This window comes from Aedes albopictus, chromosome 1 (assembly GCF_035046485.1).
Source record: "Aedes albopictus strain Foshan chromosome 1, AalbF5, whole genome shotgun sequence".
NCBI lineage: Eukaryota > Metazoa > Arthropoda > Insecta > Diptera > Culicidae > Aedes > Aedes albopictus.
Window position 1 is genome coordinate 261,346,711 of NC_085136.1, and position 21,290 is coordinate 261,368,000.

Below are 21,290 nucleotides of genomic sequence, written 5' to 3' on the forward strand. Positions count from 1 at the left end.
CACAATTGATTTACATAAAAAAAAGTTCTTCTTTTGAAGCAGAATTGTAATGTCCTCGGCGGTTGAAGAAAGTGGATCCCATAGAGATCAACTTCACCTCGCTTATCAACTACCCCCCAGATTACAGTACTCTCCACTTGACAGCACATAGTAGCAGAGCTACATAATAACAGTAATGTCAGTTGACTACTGATGTTGCACTACTGGCACAATCACTGCAGGCTGATCAATAGCAGGACGACAATGACAGGCAATGACTTGATACTGATCTGCACTGTAGGTCACTATCATCGCAACTGAACTGATACTTTGGTGATTCTAGCCAAAGTTCAAACTTTTGAATGACCAACAAGTTATACTTGTTTTTTATGCCACATAATAAAATACCATCACTGTAGGTGTTTATTTCGATTTTTTAACCGAATTTTAAAGATGGCCTATCAGTGATATCTACACGCCGTCACAGTCAGTTCAGTTGTGATGGAGGAAGCAAAGTGACAGTGACTCAACAGAGTACACGCTGACTTGGATCGCAGTTAGCCTATCAATATCGACGATTTGCCTACCTTTGATAGTGACAGAAAGCAACTCTGTATAGTACCTAGTTGCATAAGGCTCTCTTTACTTCCTTCCCGTAAACTAACTATCCCTAATTTGAACACAATCAAATTCCATTTAGGTAATGCCATTTAAATGGAGGTTCCTAAATAGATTAAACTTTAATGGATTCTACTTGAACAGAGGTTACTGTGTACAGAAATTCTTATGTCAGATTCTTCAGAAGTAGCGGATCAAATTCAATTAGAAGTGGAACCAATTTCTTAAATTTTGTCGAAGTGAAACCTAAGGAGTTCTTTCAAATTCTTACAAAGAGACAAAGCTTACGATTGTGTAAACTGAAGCGAAATGTATTATACTTTGCCAGTTGCGATGAGTTGTTCGCAGAAATAAAACTTTTGACGATTCTTCCTAGGTCAACGCCTATCACATTTGAAATTATTCGATTAAATCCGGATGAAACGTAATTGCGAATGTTTTACTTAGTGTATGTTATATTGATAAAAATAACTTTTGTGCACTTCATCAGAAGTTGTAAGATAACTGGAGATTCACGCTTCGTTGGATAAGATAACGACTAATGTGAGTGATGGTAATATGAAGCTTGAATCACGCAAAATTCGATCCATTTCTAAATCACTAAAACTATAAGATTCATAATCATTCTTTACGATGTCTTTTTTATCTAGTGTAAATAAGTACTCAAAAAAAAATCGTGTGCCAATCGATAACCAAGGATGATTTTGATATGTCCCCTCTGTTGGTGGTTTTTAACGCTAAAAATGCAGTTTCGCAAACTAATTGCCACTAATACTTGAAATCGATCCTCCAACCGTCGAGAACGGCCAACAAATAACACCGATGACGACGACTACCGCGTGGAGGGGCGGACAAAATGGTAAACCAGGCAAAGCTAACCTAACCTACTCGATTAATAGTGATGATGCAAGAAAAAAATGGTTGTTGACGTGTGAGGCTTTCTTTCGTTTTCTCATTTTCAAGAGGGTATTTGCGGGCCCTGATGGCGGCCACGGCTGTGCGCAGCGGTCTATCCAAGACCGTGATCCTCGAAAAATCCCTGCGGCGTTTCGTCCTAGAACGATCGGAAGAAAAAAAGACGGACAAATGGAGAGAGGGGTGGTTTTTAAAAAGATGGCGGACTCGTTTAAAACTGGCGTTTAACAAAAAGTCTACGTGGAAGTGTGGAGAAAAGAAAGTTCTCAGAGTGGAGAGTGTATTTTGGAAATGTTTGAACAGTTTTATTTCAAAGCAAGGTGATTGTACACTCAGGTGTTCTTACTGAAACGTCAAAACGGACGTCTTTCGGTGTCAAGGTGAACACCTCGGTGTATAATGACCTTGGTTCCGAGAGAAATCATATCAAAGAAGATAACTGGTTAGCAAAAGACGCGGTTAGTCAGTAGCATTGTAAAGGGTGCAACGTGTGTCACATTGAATCGGTGTCGGCAAACAACATTCTCCAACAAAAAAAAAACATGTGCAAACATTTCACAGAATAAAAAAACAAAAGTTGTAACCAAAAACAAGGACGTTAACAGATGCAACTACTGAAAAGTTATTAAAAACAAACATTCGGTTAGTGGTAACATCATTCAAACGCGTTAGATCTGAAAGGTAATGACAACATACTAATACACATAAACAAAACGGAAACATCTCACTTCTACATACCTTGTTTGTGGTTGCGATTAATCATTCTCACTAAAGGACGGTAGGTGTACTTCTAATGGAAAGGTCTCCAAAATCAAAGAGGCAAGCAAGATGAAAGGGGGACTTTTAGTAGAGTTTGATGTGATCGATGGGCAATGTTCGGCTTCAAATTCACGAAAAACAGCAAGACAGCATCAAAATCACACCATGTAGAGCGCAGTATGCAGTATGCTACGGTTTTAATCGGTTGTTGTTAGTAGCAACGACAGGATAATTTCGGACGGGGCCTTCTGAGGTGAAAATGACGCCGAGGCAGGGAAGCGGAACGGTGTGTTAGAATCGGAAAGCCATGTAGATCATGCATTTTGTATTTAGCAAAACTTTGTTTTTTATTCTCGGATCCTAAATGATGCACTTTCACAAACACTGACAGACTACTGTGCGATAAAATACAATGGACCCAGACTGAGGAATATGATCTCAATTTTTTATCTTCAATTTATTCATTCATTTGGGTGGAGCTTAGAATTCAGTTTGACTTTCTTTTCCGCAGAATCGTAACTTATTCTGTGGCTTAGTTGGTTATTGCGCTGGACTAGCGATACGGAGTCGTGAGTTCGAATCCCACCAAACAAGTGGTAATTTTCACAAATTTATCTCTCAATTTGCCAATTAGATGCACTCTGCCATCAAATGCTTTCAAGTTTTTACATACTGGTCGACAGGTATAACCAGAAAAGACTGTTAGACTGAACATTACAAACATTAGACAGCGGACAACACTGGCCCAGTGAAGATTTTTTCGTTTGACGAAAGGTTTTCACAAACTGGAGTGGGTATCGAACCCACACTCCGAGGCTTACAAGACACCTAAAAGACTGACGCCGCTAACCGCTCGGCCCCAAACGGAATGACGTAGTAACATTCTCCGCGTGAGAAAATGTGCGTTTTTGAAAGCTCAAAAAGTGTTTCTAGACAACTTTTATTAAAAAATTTTAATAAAAAAGATATAGCGATAGAACTGTTTTGACCAAATATCTAACATTTTCCCAAAGTTTTCGTAGAGTGGCGCTAGTTTTATTATTATATTTTTCTTACCAACTTTGCAAATAAAAATGTCAGAGACGAATGTCCTCGAGATAAAGTGTCTCGGAACAAAACAAAAAAATAAAAAAATGTGGATTTCTATTTTTTTTTTAATATGAGCCAACCTTATTTTCATATACATTGGAAAAAGGGCCTTATTGTTACAGAAATTTTTTTTTTGTTTTTATTCACGTATATTTTAACACTGAGCTAATTCTACACTCATACAGTAATATTTCCAGAATTTTTGTACAATTCCAAGAGCTCCAAGCAGAATTCATAACAAAGTTTCTTCCAACATTTCCCCACGAGTTCCTTCTGAGATTTTTTCAGGGGTTTATTTCAGGATTCTTCTAGAACTGCCATCCAAGACTTCTCCTCTGGAGCTCCTTCTTGTGGCAGTTCCAGCTAGGATTTTTCAAAGAAATGTCTCCAGGTATTACTCCAAGAATTTCTTCCAAAGATTCTTTAAAAAGTTCTTCCCAATAGCTGCTTCAAACATCTTTCTGGGATTCCTCCAGGAGTTCCATTCTGGATTAGTAAAGAAGTAAAATAAGTTCCGAGATTCATCTTGTAATTCTTCTAGGGATACCACAAGGTGTTTTTGGTAATTCCTCAGAGAGTTTCTTCCTGGATATTCCAGGAGTTCCTTTAGGAACTCCTCCAAAAAAATTATCTAAGATTTCTTCAGGAGTTCATTCCGGGATTTTTACCTTTAGAGATACCTCCAGGAGTGTTTTCCGGAATTCTTAAGGGAAATGCTTTCAAAATTTCACGAAGAAATGCTTCAGGAAGTTCAAAATTTCCTTCCACAATTTTTCCAGGATTCCTCCAAGAGTTCTCAGAAATCCCAGAAGGAACATTCTTCAGGAAATCAAAGCTGCGTTTTCTGAAAAAAATACCGGAATATAGCAAGAAACACCTGGAGAAATCATGGAAAGATTTTCTAGAGGAATCCCGGACGGAACTCGTGGAGGCATTCCGGAAGGAATTTCCAGAGGAATCCCGGAAGGAACTACTGGAAGAATCCCAGAAGAAACTCCTGGAGGAATTCCGGAAGGAACTCCTGGAGGAATCCCGAAAGGAACTCCTGGAAGAATCCCGGAAGAAACTTCTGGAGGAATCCCGGAAGGAACTCCTATACTGCCGTAATTCTGCAGAGTGACGTAAGCGACATTGATAGTTTTGACCCATTTTTTGGTTATTGTGCATAAAACTCTTGGTCATCCTCTAAGTTTCTTTCCGTAGATGATAGATTACGACTAGATCTTGCATTCTAATACAGCAGGCATACCACAGTGTTATTTTTACACCAGATATTATATATAATATACCAAAAAATATCGACATTTTGAATGGCGCTTACGTCACTTTGCAGAATTACGGCAGTATAGGAATCCCGGATGGAACTCCTGGAGGAATCCCGGAAGGAACTCTTGAAGAAATCTTGAAAACAACTTTTGGAGAAATCTAAGAGAGAATTCTTGGAAATTTTATCTGAGAAGTTACCAAAAGTACAACTTGTGAAGTCCCAAGAGGAATTATTAGATGAATCCCGGAACTTGTTTTAGCCCTTTACTAGATAATTCCGGATGGAACTCCTGTAGGAATCCCGGAACGAACTTTTGAAGCAGTCTTTGGGAAGAACTCTAGAAGGAATCTTCGGAAAAAATCCACACACTCAATCCTGCACACTTAAAATAAAGTACAGTCCCGATTCGTTCGTTGGCGGCTCGTTGGATGGGCTGACTCGATGGTTGGATGTTCGCTGGTTGGGGCAAAACCCAACTAAAAAGCACTGTCAATGTCAAAATCGATGTCAAAACGAGTTTGACGTCTGACCGTCGTCGCAACGCACCTCCTGTATACAGACCGTTTGCGTAAGTATGTGAGTGTTTCGTGACGTATTTCTCGTCACTTGCGTGTGTCTAGAGCATTTGGATCAGTTGTCAGTTGCCCCAACGAACGAACTCGATTCGCTAATCGGGGCGCAGTCGTGACCCAACGAGCGAATTCTCACTGTACCGTATTCAGCTGTTCTATTTTCGGTAAAAGTTCAGATTACCGAATGTTCAGTACCATATTACCGAAGCTCGTCAAATTACCGAACGTTCGGTAAACTCTACTGAACCATCAGTAATGTTTACCGAAAGTTCGGTAAAAACTAGCCGAACTTCGGTAAAACCTAGCGAATTCTATCATATCTATCATTTCATTATCCACTTTGATCTCTACTCCCTTATACACTTTTGTCTTTGCTTATACTATGAGTAGAAAGAGACCGATATAGCCACAAAATCATCAACTTCGGTAAAACTGTGCTGAACTTCGGTAATCCGAACTTTTACCGAAAATAGAACAGCCGAACAAGTGACTCTAAAATAAGTGTGTGAATTGCTTGTTCGGTACTATTTTGACGAAAATAGAAAAGCAGAACTATTTCGGTAGCTTCGCAAAAGGTTTTACTGAGGCTCAGTACATCAACTGTCAAAAACGTGAGCAAAAGGTAAAACATATTTTTTGTTGTATTTCTATTTTCGTCAAAATTTTACCGTCCTCGGTATTCAAAATTAAGTGCTTCGGAATGTTGGCTTTGCAGTCTTTTGGGGAGTCGATAACACTACTTTATGATTTTTCCCGACGTTTCGGTCCGTTAAACATTAACGGAGATTTTCCGCATCACGACGGTTCAAAACTGAATGGGCTCAATCTACACCAAAACTTCCGCATGGCATTTTTGAGTTTAGCAAAGCCATCTTGACTAGGAAACCTTGACCGATAGAACCCTTGAAAAGGTCCCATACGGACCGAAACGTCGGGAAACATCATAAACTACCCAGGTAACCATTAAGCCGAGAAAATGGCATTAAATCGGTTCTATAGTGGAATATAGAACCTAGCTAACAGAGCTAATTGGATCTATATCCTATAATAGAGCTGCTCAAAAACCACTTTTGGCGCATTATTCGGCTGATATACACACCAAAATTTTTGAAATGCTTTCAGCACACCAAAAATCAGCAAAAGAAATTGCTGAATTTCAGAAACATTTTTGCTGAATTTCAGCACAACTTTGCTGATCAACAGTCAAAATTGCTGGATGGTTCGACTGAAGTTGTTTTTTTGCTGCTTGACCCAGATTCCAGCTCTTGTCCTCCGGGTTCCTGATCGAAAGTCCAAGTCCATTTGCGTTTCCCATCTGCTCTACCATTGCACCATGGAATCAGTGTGATCAAACTAGTATTTAAATCATGCAAAACATAATAGTTTGTGTATCTCGACGGTTCAAAATGATATGGGAGGGTGATGATTTAGTGGTCAATTTGGTGGTGAAAAACGCTGGAAGAGAAAAGATGCAGGGGAAGCAACATGTATACTAATGGTCGGAAAACGTTGCAGCTCCTCTTCCGCAACGGTTTCCGACTGGAGCTGGAGTTTGTAGAACTAATAAACTAAAAGAATGGTGTCTGGAATCACCACATTTGCTTGAAAGATTCCATTATCTTTTAGCATTCCGAGCAGCATTCGCCGAATGACAACAAAAATTATGCTGTTTCCCCAATTCCGATTTATTATGTCAGAATGTATTAGCCATGACCGACTTCAGTTTGTTTTGGTCGAAATCAACTTTTACTGATATAAACGTCATGTACTCCAAGCCCTGTGACAGTACTGGTAAACTTCTTTACAGCTTGTAGGCTTCATATAAGCATACAGGGCATATTTTAGTCCTTACTGTTTACAGTGCCTATAAGCATTAGGGATGCTTATATAGAGCTTTTTAGCACTGAAAAGCTGTTCAATGACCATTATAATGCTTAGAACAGTGCTTAGTGGTTACCTGAGTAGTGTTTTTGATTCCCCAAAAGACTGCAAAGCCAACATTCTGAAGCAAAATTATCCCAGTCGTATTTCAACTAAGTAGCAAAATTAAGTGTGCATGGAGTAATCCCGGAAAAAGTTATCGGAAGAAACAAACAAAAAAAAAAAGAAAAAAAAACTACTGAAAAATGAAAAAATATACCCACTTTTGAAAAAAAAAATCAACTGTTGAAATTTTTTTGCTTGAGAACATTTTTTTCTATTGATAATAGGCCGCCATGTTTTTTTTCGCTCCTTCAATGTTTTGGGTCTTCTTTTTTGGGTTGACTTCTTCTTCTTTATGGCTCAACGTCCCCACTGAGTCTAGGCCTGCCTCGCTTCAACTTAATGTTCTTTGAGCACTTTCACAGTTATTAATTGAAGGGCTTTCTTTGCCTGCCATTGCATGAATTTGTATATTGTGAGGCAAATACAATGATACTCTATGCCCAGGGAGTGGTGAAAATTTTCCCGACCGGAACGGGAATCGAACCCGCCGTCTCCGGATTGGCGATCCATAGCCCTAACCACTAGGCTAACTGGGGGGTTGACATAAAACAAATTAAATATCGGCCTAAACTTATAAAATAAATTAAACCTCATAAAAACTTGAAATCCATGATCTAGACCAGTGGTGCTCAAACTGCGGCCCTCGAGGCTCGTAAATGCGGCCCGCAGAGTACTTTGGAAATGTTGAAGGAATATTAATACAAAGCTCAATCTTGTAAAAATATGAGTCTTGAACTTGTGACAACATCAGTTCTTAATGACAACTTAGATACCTTTCAATAATTTTACATAATTCATGCAAATGTGTTGATAAACAATTCAACAAGGTTCTTAATAATATTTACTGTATATAACTTAGCTTGTTTTTATCATTATTTTGAAACATTGGTCTTACCGAGATTGGATTGATATTATTATTACAAACGACGTTTAACTCCCATTTTTTTTCAAGAAGAGTTCTCTTCGATGTCTTTAGTAAGATCAAACAATCTTATGATGGTGTTGATCAAAAAGTTTTAATTAAACAAATATACTAATAAGTTTTGTTCGGAAATCAGCACTGATATATGTTAGTTTTTTTTTCTGTTCCTTGATCCTACACTTTGAAATTGTTTAGTAAATAACCCAAACTGCGAACGATTCGCTACTGCATGTATAATTTAAACTTCATGAAAACTTACAAATGTATTGAATTACCAATGTTCAACATGTATTCAATGGTCAAACTGAGCGAGAAGAATGTATTGATATGCGAAAAATATTTGTCGTGAACATGATTTTCCAATTCTAAAATTGCCATGTTCGAAATATTAATAAATTTTTAAATCTGGAAGGAACTCTCTTTGAATTTCAGAAGGCATTTTTTCGGATTCTGACTGAAATCCGGTAAAAATTCTATTCGTGTTCCACTCAGAATTGTCTGCTATCCTGAAAATCTTATAAACTGAATTTCATAATCAATTATCTTCAATTTTTTCCGGGTTCTAATGGAAATTTTCTCCGATTTTTTAAAGCAATCCATTTTGAATTTCTGGACAATATCTCGTCGTATTCCGTAGAATTTACGATTGAAATTCTCTATAATTTCCATAGAATCTATTCGAACTCGGTGACGATTTCTCTCCCAATCCTTTGATTTCAAGCTTTATCCAGATTCACGTATAATTGAGGGAGAAATTCTTTTCAAATGCCATGTTTTTTTTTTTGTGAATTCAAGAGGCCTACCGAAGGAGATATCTCAGAATTTCACCTCAGAATTTTCCCTGAAAATTAAAGGAATTATCTCTAACTTCGAACAGAACATCTCTCCGAATTCAAGGAGATATTATTCCAAAATTGTCTCTCCAAAATCAAGTAACTTATTTGAATTCTCTGCGTATTCCAGCAGGAGTTCCCTCTCAGTTTTAGAATTATTTGCCAGTTCTCCGGATTCCGAAAAAAATTCACTCCGAGTTCAGAGAGAAATTGTCTTCAAATTGCGGACAAAATCTTTCTTCGCATGGTATATTTCAAAAAACTTATACTTATAACAAATTTTTACCTTGTGTAAGTGTATTGTTCCGTTATTTTATATGTTATACTTTCACTTCTAAACATGTCCGGAATGAATCTGAACATTTGTAGCGCTCAAGCGTAAGACAGGCTCCTAAAACATAACCTCTACGGAACTACAAATCAACCCAAATTTAAGTTCTTTTGACGCAATCCCGCTCCTCCGTGCAAATACTCAAATTTTCGTCAAACAGCGATAGTGGTCACTAAGTAGTTCTCGTTTGATCGCTGCAAAAATTTTCACCCAGTGGTAAGTTATTTTCACCCAACGGTGGCCTTATTTGACGCAAATTTGAGTTTAGTCAAGATAACCCAAATTTGGCTTCTTCCACGGAGCCGCACGGATGTGTCGGTGCTTCTCTCTTCGTTTTTGACAACATTCGTGTGGGGAGAGGGAGAAAACAACCCAATGCTGAGTAAAAAGTAAAAGCTGTTAAGCCAATTTGAGTTTTTAAAACTTATTCGCTAAGTTTAAATATTTTCAGTGTCAATCTAGTAGCCTGCTTTCAAGCCAATTATGTTTTAAAAAAGACATTGTCAATTTGTAATGTTCTATTTTACCTAGCACAACTTCTAACATGCTGCATTTGTAATGTTCTGCTAACATTTTCCGTAGCACACATTTCAGCCGAAATTTCTCCAAATTTCAGAAAGAATACACTTAAAGTTTCAATTCAACGTTAGTTAAATTCTGGAAGCAATTATTATTCTACGAATCATGGAACAAATGTTTGAAATGTTTTGAAAGATTTTTTCCACATTTCGTGAGTTTTTTTCTGTTTTTTTTATTTCAAGAATTTACTAAAATAATTTTTCTCACAATATGCGACGAATTTTCTCTTTATTCCGCAAAACATCCCTCTGAATTTTGGAGTAATTCTTAGTAAACTTCTAGAGAAAATCTTAGGGGCCGTCCATATACTACGTGGACAACTTGGAGGGGGGAGGGGGTCCGAGAAAAGTCCACGCTTGTCCACGGAGAGGGGGGTGGGGGTCTGTCAAATGTCCACGTGGACAAGAATGATATGAGAATTAAGAAACAAAGATTCACTAACGAAATTTAACTTGCTCTTGCAGGTTTACCTTCAAATTTTGTTTTGTAATTTTCTCCAAAATTTTATGTGTGTTTGTAAGATATTGATTTTGAAATAGAATCATTGAGAAAATTACAAAAATATCTCCAAAGTGTAAAATTAGCCTAAGTTAAAATACACTGATTTAAAAATAAAAAGAAAATTGAACAAAATACCACCACATCAAAGTTTTCTTAACAAGAAAAACAAATCCAATAATCATGGATTTCAAAACATTCAGTTCACTTAAAACCAATGTTGAAAACTTTGTCTTATTTTATAACATACTAGCTGACCCCGGCAAACTTTGTCTTGCCTACTGCGTTTTTCGACGTTTCGAGTCCCTAGCCAAGCGCCCAAGTCCCCGTTCAAAATGTATTTATGAAAACCCGATTTTCAAAAACTCTCAATTTTCCCATGGTTTAGGCTTCATAAACCTTCCTTGGGTGAAAACTAACAGAACAAAATTTAGACGACCCAAATCGGACCACCCGTTCGCAAGTTATGCGCGGTCCCACGTATGCCACTGCATTTATATATATATATATATATAAATAGCTGTCCCGGCAAACTTTGTCTTGCCAATTTGTGGTGGTTTGACAATTGTTAAGGTCATTGCAGCTTGGCACTCTAGATTAGTGACATTTCGATCGTGTTGATTTTCTTCCCCGGTTATGCAAAATCAGTTCTTTCTAAATTTTCTTATTTTTTCAGTTCATTTTCGTAACTTTTTTTACGTATAAACACAGCCACCATAAATACGAATCAAACCATGCAAGGGTCATCCCGATTGGTTCAGCCGTTCTTGAGTTTTGTTGCCTCAAAGGGACTCCCAACTCATTTTTATATATATAGATACAGTAAAACCTCCATGAGTCGATATTGAAGGGACCATCGACTCATGGAAATATCGAGTAGTGGAACAGAAATCCTTTTGGAAGCATTTTGGAGGGACCATCATAGTAACCCAGAAATTATTTTTCAGTATGGAAAAATTTACCTCCATGAGTCGATATCGAGTCAAGGAACATCGACTCATGGAGGTTCGACTGTATATATATACCCAAGTAACACACTTGTCACCGAAGAGTCACGGCGGCGCAGGTTTTTGTTGCGCAGAAGTCACTGTGACTTACTTCTAACAAATAAACACATACTTGCTAGAAGTAAGTCACAGTGACTTCTGCGCAACAAAAACCTGCGCCGCCGTGACTCTTCGGTGACAAGTGTGTTACTTGGGTATATATATATATATATATATATATATTATATATATATATATATATATATATATATATATATATATATATATATATATATATATATATATATATATATATATATATATATATATATATATATATATATATATATATATATATATATATATATATATATATATATATATATATATATATATATATATATATATATATATATATATATATATATATATATATATATATATATATATATATATATATATATATATATATATATATATATATATATATAGATTTTTTTGAGAAAGTCTTTGAAATGAAATCACTCAAAGGGGTTTTCCTCTTGCAATTATTTTGTTTAAAAAATAAATAAATTATAACTTGTTCCTATTACGTAAACTATACAATACGTAATTCATAAAGTTATGAACTGTATTTAAGACATAAATTTATGGACTATTTCGAAGAGAAAATCTTTACCTAAAATCTTATTGAAATCACTATTATAAATTCATTAAAAAAATCCGAATATAAATTTTTTTTTGTTATGTCCACGTGGACATTAGGGGAGGGGGGTAGGGGTCAATGAAAAGTCCACGCTTGTCCATGGGGAGGGGGGAGGGGGTCAAAATCCATGATTTTTCTGTCCACGTGGTATATGGACGGCCCCTTACCGAATTCGAGGAAAATCCGATTGAATTGTCCACGAATTCCATTGGAACATTTCTCCGAATTCCTAGGAGAGCTCTATCAAAGCAATTATTTCTAACTGTCGAAGAAAATTCCCAACTAACAATTGCAAGTCACAAACAAGCAAGCTTGCTGAATTGTTGCTTAATCATGGTAATGATATCTGAACTAAAATTATGCTCTACAAATTACTGTTTAAATGATTTTTCAATTGAGAAACTAGTCAATGTTCGACTTTCCTCATCGGTATCAACAAACACTTTTCAAACGTTTAACAAAAAAATTATTCGACAAGCATTGATTCCTTAACAAAAGAGTTTAACAAAACATTTGTATGCATCTTATTAAGCTGATGTATCGATAAGCATATGCTCCTGAACAATGTGCTTTTCACTTGTCAAATAAACGCCTTCAGCCCGTCATAGTTTGACTTTTGACTCGGAACTTTGTTCGGATTATGGGATAAATCATGGCTAAAACTGTTTAGACAACCAATTAATTAAAGAACCAAAATTTTAAACAAATCACATAAAATGAAACAAAATAGAATTTTGTAGTTTAACATTGAGTGCCAAGAGACGTAATCAACGTAAAAATGAGGCATTTATTTATTAGTATATAACAAGATATCTTGCACCTTGATTATTATATTTTTTATCTTCCGATTGTACGAGACGCTTGGATCGACGCAATTGACATTTCAGTGCTGTCGTGTTCACTGAATATTGTTCCCACAGTCACCTAGATAATCAAACAGCATTCAGAAATCGACACATTTCAAGTATCCCTAAACATCTTTATGCACTTTTTATTGAACATAATATCAAGATTCCATGACAAAAGCATAAATAAAAAAAAGCTTAACGGATCTTCGACTGAGCATGAGTAGATCACCTGAACAGATGATGTGAATGCATCATGTCCAAGACCATGTGGTGCGGACATATTGTCATACATTTTTAAAAATCGATAATTAATAATAAAAATAAAAACATATTCATTTCGCAATTAGTACGTCTGGAAACAATATCTTCAATAAGGACCAACATTTTTTGGCCGCATTCGATACAAGTTTTCTCACTGTGCGATAATAGTAGTTTACGCAACGAGGCTTGCCGAGTTGGATAATTACGACGAGTGCTGTAAAAATCGAGTTCTGCACCGAGTTGCGTACAACGTTTTTTGCAATTTCATAAATTATCGCTTGAGGATAGTTTTTAACAAAACTTTTCCATCAAACTGCACACTGATGTTCATAGCCTTGTTTAAGAAAATCTGATCATAGCAGGTTTTACTGTGTAGTTGTCACAATTTTTCAAAACTGCGTCCAGAAAGCATCAAGAAGTTGATCAAAACTGAAAACAGTGCTGTAATGGTTCATTATGCAACGCAAATCAGTGCTGTAATGAACCATTACAGCACTGTTTATTTGGTGTGGGAAAGTAGGCCTTTTCCTGTCAGATTTGCGTGAGGTAAAACAGCCTATTACGATGAGAAATTGCAAAAAATACAAACAGCGAAATCAGAATGGAAAACATGTGTTTTGCGTTGAACAGCTGTTGAAGTATAAGGCGTTGTTCAGTTGATTACCACGTGCTGTGCTAATTCACCACTGCTGAACACAAGTTCAGGAGTGATCATTATTGAGTCATGGGAAGATTATGTTTTGCTTTGGGCGCTGCATCTCACCATCTCTAGGATGGCGCAGATAGGAAGGCATGCGGCTGGCAATCGACAGGTCTCGAGTTCTAATCCAGATTCAGGTAATTTTATATGTAATTCTTATTTCATAATAGGTGTTCTCAAATTACTCTCGTGAGAGTTCAACATTTTTGCATTTTATTTATTTTCCATTTCATTTTTGCCAAAGCTTAATAACAACTTTCTTGCGCATTTGTAAAACGCTTAGAACAACAAAAAATTAAGTTGGTGCACAACATGATGCTTTATAACTTCTCCAAATTTGTGTGAACAAAACCCGAACATAGATTGTACGTGAAAATAATTAAAATTTTATTCAACATTATGCCGAATTAATTCGCCATAATGGTGCCTGTCAAATGAGTGATTGTTAGTTGGGAACACTCCAAATTTTGAGAATTCTCTCTGTATGTCAGAAAAAATGCTCAGTAATTTAAATTTCCGGGAGAAATTCTTACTAATTTCCAAAACTTTGTTTTTATGATATCTGAAAAATTATACCAAAAATCCGGGAGGATTTTACTCCGAATATAGAAAAACACACACTTTCCCATCCAAATTCTCTGCTCATATCAGAAATAATACTCAATTCAGCGTTAGCCAAATTTCGAATGCATTTATTTTGTGATTTTATGATTTCTCTTCCCATTTCTGGAGGAATTATCGTTGCGACATTTTTAGGTAACTGCTCGTGAAAATATTTCAAAATGTATTGCAATATACGGACGTAATTATTCGCAGTATTCGAAGAAAAGCCCTCGCAAATATACAAATTTACAACATTTTGATAAGAGAAGAACGTACATCATTCCATCAAATCTTCACCCAAGATTTGATCATATTCCTCAGAGCTTTCGACCCCTAAAAAAACCAATTACAGGAAGTAAATACAAAGATTCAAACTTTATCAACTCACCTTATTCCAATGCTACGTAGAAAGATACTCAAACTAAGCTAGATTTAGCAGAACTAAGACTAAATTTATATTAGTGCAGAAAAACTTGACTGTTCTAAACATATAGAAGACAAACCCTACTTAACTCACTCATCAATCGGCGGGTAATTAGTATCATACTTCAAAAGTGTTCAAAAATTCGATCAAGCCAACCACCAACTAAATATGCATTAAAAAACACAATTACTAACACACGCTCACTACTAGAGGATACGAAGGTGATAAAGAAAAAAGTGGGGTTAGGTTACATCCGACTGTTTTGCTTATGTTTATTCGTTTTATTGTCATATTTCTGAATACTGATTCCAGTAAACCTACAGGCCTAACATGATTGTTCCCTCGATTCGTGTTTTGTATGAAATACTGGCTGACTGCAAAGGCTCGAAAGGTTGCTTAAGTTCTACGGAGCTGCGCACTGAGATTGTCCTTCTAGTGTAAAAATTTCCTTCTTTCTACAATTGAACAAATGTACTGAAAATTTGAATGAATGGATTTCAGATTTAGAACGTAAAATTTACACTAACTCCTAGCAGTGACGAAAAAAAAAAACACATCAGCAGGACTTAACTAAAAAATAAAATAACAAAACGTATGTGCAGTGGCGATGATCTCGCGGCGCGATCTACGGTGTTTTATAGCGCTCGCCATCATGCGTGCATCGTCATCGTCGTCGTTTCATATCAGTCCAATATCTCGAAGTGCGCCATCTACCGTCTCGTCCTGCGTAGGTAATAACATACAATAACAATAACAAATAAGGGTGCAAATTTTGTGGTTTCGAGGGGCTTAATCAAATGCAACAGGTGACTGTTTGTGTGTGTGTGCTTGTGTCAAACTTAAACAACTACCAAAATCTGCCTATATCGGATATCGGGTGCCGGAGGGTGTGCATGAAGTATTTACATGAAAATGCTTAACGTTCCTAATGGTTACGTGATCTGAACAGCGATATTTACAATAATATGAAACATGTGGATTTGAACTGTTCAATATTACACGAGCTCCAAGTCAGCATTTTAGAAACGATAATAGGGTATGAATTCCCTTAAAAAGTAAAGTGTTATTAATTTTATCCTATTAAAAACAAAGAATTGAAGCGCTGTTTTTGTTTCTTATTTTTGTTAGAAGCAATCACGCATGAAAAGAAAGGAATCAATTGGTGCGTGAGATTACTATTGGAACTGAGACCCTATAGGTACCACAATCAAATGCGATGTATGGTAGCGGATCAATCGATATGACAGCTGGCATGTGACGTTTGACAGAGATGATCGAATAATGATAATCGATTTTGTCGATCAATTGGTCAAACAAATCAAGCCGAGTCTGTCGTGACGTTTGATTTCTATAGGACTTGAAGAGCTCGTGCAACATCGAAATGTTCCAATGAATATCTATTTACAATGGCTGCAAAACGTTACCAAAGGTCAATGGGAGATAAATGAGCCAAAATAAATTCGGGTTACTAAAACTAGGGTTAATCGCCAATTGTTGCGCGGCTCAAAAACTTGCCAATTGTTGCACACTTCATGCATTTCTTATGAGATGTGCAGTAATTGCGATTTACTCTAACCCCCTTAATTTTACATGGTAAAAATATCTTAGTGTTTATTGAATTACGGTGTAACCCCGTTAATTTGAACAACGCGTCATGTAAACTAACAGATTCCATTCTTACTTGTTGCTTATAGTAGAGAAACTCTATGAGCATAAGAGAAGCTTCAGAAGCTTAGTTTTAATTCTGCCTCAGAATGGCATTTGAGCTATTTTTAATTTAAACGATGTACAGATTAGCGAGGGTCACTGCTTCGTTCAAACATCAAACCAGCGAGAATACACACTGTACGTGAATTAGTTTCAAATAAGTATATAATAGTGAAAATTTAACTGCCATTGACCTTCTTGACTAACAAGTTTTCGAACCTAATCAAAATAACCATATTTCTAACTTACTCTTATGCCTAATATAGAACAAAAATTTAAAAAAAAACTATATACACACTGTGACTGTGAGTGTTTGTGAAGTGACGGTTTGTAGTATAATAATAGTGTACAAATTTCAAGAGATAAAGTTGTTGCTATTTAACAATGGTGATCATACCAAATATCATTCATTTCTACCAGTGCTGTAAAATCTCTTAAGCAATTCAATTCTCTTAACAATCATGAGAGCTGCTAGTTCATTAGAGCGATGCATTCTTTTTTCAAGCACGTTGACTTCATAGAATTGAAAACATATGCCAGATAAAATTAGGAAAATAGACAACAAGATGCGAAAAAATGAGGACCACAGCTCAGAGTGAAAGAAATTAGATGAAAGTCTGACTCAACAAGAGAAAAATAGCTACCGTCGTGCGGGGCTTCTTTATACACTTTTTCATGGTTTTTCAAGTTTATGACATTATAACTCCCAGAGTAGTAAATGGATTTCCAAAATTTTTAAGCATAATAATTCTGAGTATTTATGTAGGATGTATGCAAAATTTTAACTAAATCCATCAATAAACAAAAAAGTTGTTCATACACCAATCGGACACATGTCATATAGAACCGGATGGGGGCTACTTTGGACATTGTTATCTATAACAATACTGCATTTCAAATTCCAGGGTTATTTAGAAAACTACTTTGTACCAATACTGTAGTATACTGTATCTTCCATAATTTCAATAAAAATATGCGTTTTAAGAAGGTTCTGTGCTACCTTTGGTATTATGAGCAGCGTGATATTGCTATATAGATAGCCTGAAAAAAGGGACCATCAATCCTTTATTTAGGTGAAACGGTCATTTACAATGTATAACGGTACAAATATTCGATTGTATATGCTACGTTGATACATTTTGAATGAATTGATCAACCCTTTGAAATTTATGAACTGTAGAAACAATGCTTACAGACCAAATGTTCTGATACGTTATGTATATTTTATTGGTTAATTCGATGTTTTTTCGCGTCCTGACAAGCAATAAACGGTCTGTTTGAAAAATAATTTCAACCAAATGAAGCGAAAACTATTGCTTCACAATAGTCCCAAAGACATCAAACAGATTTGAACCATATTTTGAACTCAGAAAATCCATATTCAAAAGTGTCCAAAGTAGCCCCGCATTTCAAAAGTAGCCCCGCACGACGGTATAGAATCAAGGATATTATTCGGTTCATGAAAGTGCTGAAAGCATTGCATTATGTCACTGGTAGGTAAATCGCAATTTTGATAGGTTGGCAGCGATCCGAGACAGCGTGATCTCCATCGAGCCACCGTCACTTTCCTTTTCCTATCATAACTGAACTGACTACGATAGCGTGTAAATATTACTGATAGGTCACCTTTTAAAATTCGCTCAGAAATCCAAACCATGATGATGCTTTAATATGTGGTATAAAATACCAAGTATTACATGTAGTTAGTAATTAACAATTTTGAGAGTTAGCTAGAATCATCAAAATACCATTGCAGTTGCAATGATAGTGATCTGGAGTGTGGATCAATATCATGTCGTTACCTGTCAATGCCGTCTTGATATTGATCGGCCTACCGTGATAGCGACGGTGTTGCAAAATCAGCTGTCAACTGACATGACTGATATTGTGAGCTCTGATATGCCCTCCAAGTTTTCTGCATAGGGTCTGGGACCATTTTACAAGTTTAAAGTACATGGCAGTTATAAATGATCGCACTAGATGTCACATACATACAAGGCCTCATGAAGGGATTTCTCCGCGGAACTATTCATCGACTTCGCCTGATATTTCTCCATGAATTTATCATAGGGCTCCTACCAAGATTCATTTGGTTATTCCTCTCGAGAATCCTCTAGGTATACCTGTTAGGATTTCTCCTGAAAGTCATCACGGTATTCAACTCAGAATTCTTCCAGGTGAATATTTCGTCAAATATTCTTCAAGGCAACCTGCAGGACCTGGATTTTTAAGGAACTTCTCTCGATAGTCACAAAGCGATTTCTCCAGGAATTTCTTAATTGCTTCGTCTTGAGTTTCCACTAGGAATTTCTTCTGGGATTCATCCAGACCTATTATCGAAGATTCTTTTAGGGATTCTTCCCGGGATTTCTTCAAGAATTTTATTCCGGGATTCCTTGTGAGATTCCTTCCGGGATTCCTTTAGGGTTTTTTTTTTCGGGAGCCTTTCCGGGATTCTTTCAAGAATTCATCGTGAAGTACTTTCAGGAATTCCTGAACGGATTTCTACAGATTTTTTTAAAGGATTCCTTCTCTAAAGGTCCCCAAACGGATTCCCCACGAGGTTTCTTTAGGGATTTTATTAACGATTTCTTCCAGGATTTCTCTCGAGATTTATTCCGGGATTTGCAAGGAGATTCGTTTAGGAATGTCCAGAATTCTCTCAGGGATTTTTCCGATATTTCTTCCGAGACTCATTCAAGGACTTCTTCCGGGATGTATACTAGGATTCCTGCAAACAAGGATGTTTCCGATCACCTGGCAAACGTTTGACTCATTTGTATATATGTACCTTAGTTAAGAAGCCTGGATTTCTTTAGAATTACTGCCTCTATTTGGAGTAATCCTAAAAGAATTTCAGCGAAAATCACTCCAAGTATATATTGTGGCACTTATCTTTTTTTTTTGGAGTCAGGCGGCGGTCATACACCCGCAAGGCATACAGCCACAGTGACACTCGCAAGGCAAAACAAAAGAAAATATGTTCCCGCCCAAAACAAAAGCATGTGGGTTTCGCGAAGTGACAAATGTTTTTTTAATGTATTTGTGATGAACGGCAAGAGTGGCTAAGTGAAATGAGTGTGCTTGCTGTCAAACCCCAAATAATGAAATAAAATAGTTTTAGAATCTGATGAGGCTGTTATGATTAGTAACTGTCGTGCTTATATCAGAAGCCAGATGCAGATAATCGCCATATTCTGATTTTTCTTGGGAGGCATAATATAGTGAAATATGCAACAAATGGGCCGGGGTAATTTAATACTGAAAAAAAATGCCGGAATTTGGTGACATTTACTGTCTGATTTAGCATCTCTTGCCGAAAAACGAACACAAAAATTTCAAAACTTTCGAACAGTGTGTAGGGAATGAGAGGGATATGAGGAAAAACAAATAAAGGGTTTGAAAGGGTTACTATTGAAATACATATAAAGGATTCAAAAGGGTTATTAGCAAATACAAGTCGAACAATTGGTCGATCAAAAAAAAAACGACGATATCGATGAAGAACAACGTCACGGGAGATTGGAAGGAATGGAAGTGAATGGGAATTAGGATGCATGCAGTCAGTCTTGTGATTGCATTTGGTAAAAGAAGATCGTTGCGTCAATCCTTTGAGAAACGTTAGTTAGTTGTGAGCGGGTGTTGAAGAATCCATTGTATAAATTGGGGTTTGTAGAATCGATTGAATGAACCTAAAATCACTACACAGTGCTGTGCATTGCTATGAGACTGCAGATAAAAATCTAGTCAGAATTCGGTGGGAACTCCTGTCAGAATAGAGAGAGAATTGATAACGGAGTTTGCATTTTGCATGCCATGGACAAAATTAATTTTGTCCGTATTCCGGGAGATTGTCCTGAAACCTCAAGAAGATTTTGTCTCAATGAAACAAAAATTTGCCGTCGTTCCCTAGCAAATCTTATGATTTGAAAAGGATTTTATAATTCCAGTAAACAACTCTTTGTATTTAAATTTGGGGTAGAAAATTATCCTGAATTGTGAAAGGAATTTTCTCTACAATTCGGGAGAAATTTTCCCTGCCTTCTAGGAACTATTTTTCCCGAGTCCGAGAGAATTTTCTAAGAAATTCGGAAGATTCGGGAGGATTCGTCTTCTAAATACAAGAAGAATACTCTCCGTATCCCGAGAAAAAATCTCCAAAATTCCAAGATAAGATCGCTTCGCATTACGAGATAAATTATCCTCAAATGTCAAGAGAAGATCTCTATAAGTTTCTTGGAACATTCTCTTCTTAAATCTGGGAATAGTCTTCACATTTCGAGGAAAATGTTCGAAGAACTCCAGGTAAAATTCTACCCGTAATCGACGAGGGGGCTGCAAAACGGTGAGTCGATCAGGAGAGCGTCCAACATAGCTCTGATCCTCACAAGTTCCTACCTCATGCTTCCACGGGTCAATCGATGACAAAGACCGCCAGCAAGGAGTTGTGTGCTTAGCTGGTAGTGCAGCCTGGAAACTGTTGTCTGACTTCAGCTGGATTGAGGAGGTACGTCCCGAGCATCTGTTCACCACGGCTCAAACAGCGGCTGTTCTGGCATGCAGCGGCTGAATATGAAACGCGCGCTGTATCGCGTCAGCTATACCTAAGGTGGCAGCCCCACCAACGCGATGTAGGCAGCGTGACCCCGGTAAGATAGCCTGTCGAAGCCTTACACCACCACGAAAAATAAAGATAATAGAAGAAAA

General features: G+C 36.8%; 1 non-coding gene across 2 annotated transcripts in view; it reads right to left on the bottom strand.

Annotated features, from left to right (window-relative positions):
* Positions 1-887: 887 nt before the first annotated feature.
* Positions 888-21,290, bottom strand: part of LOC109416911 (uncharacterized) — a 36,306-nt gene continuing 15,903 nt past the window's right edge. Inside the window, exon 2 of one of the 2 annotated variants that reach the window (XR_009996496.1) lies at positions 888-1,651. This is a non-coding gene — a transcript (uncharacterized LOC109416911). Of the gene's footprint in view, positions 1,652-15,118; positions 15,600-21,290 lie in introns of those variants that run through there. The other variant, XR_009996497.1, reaches the window with a different exon arrangement.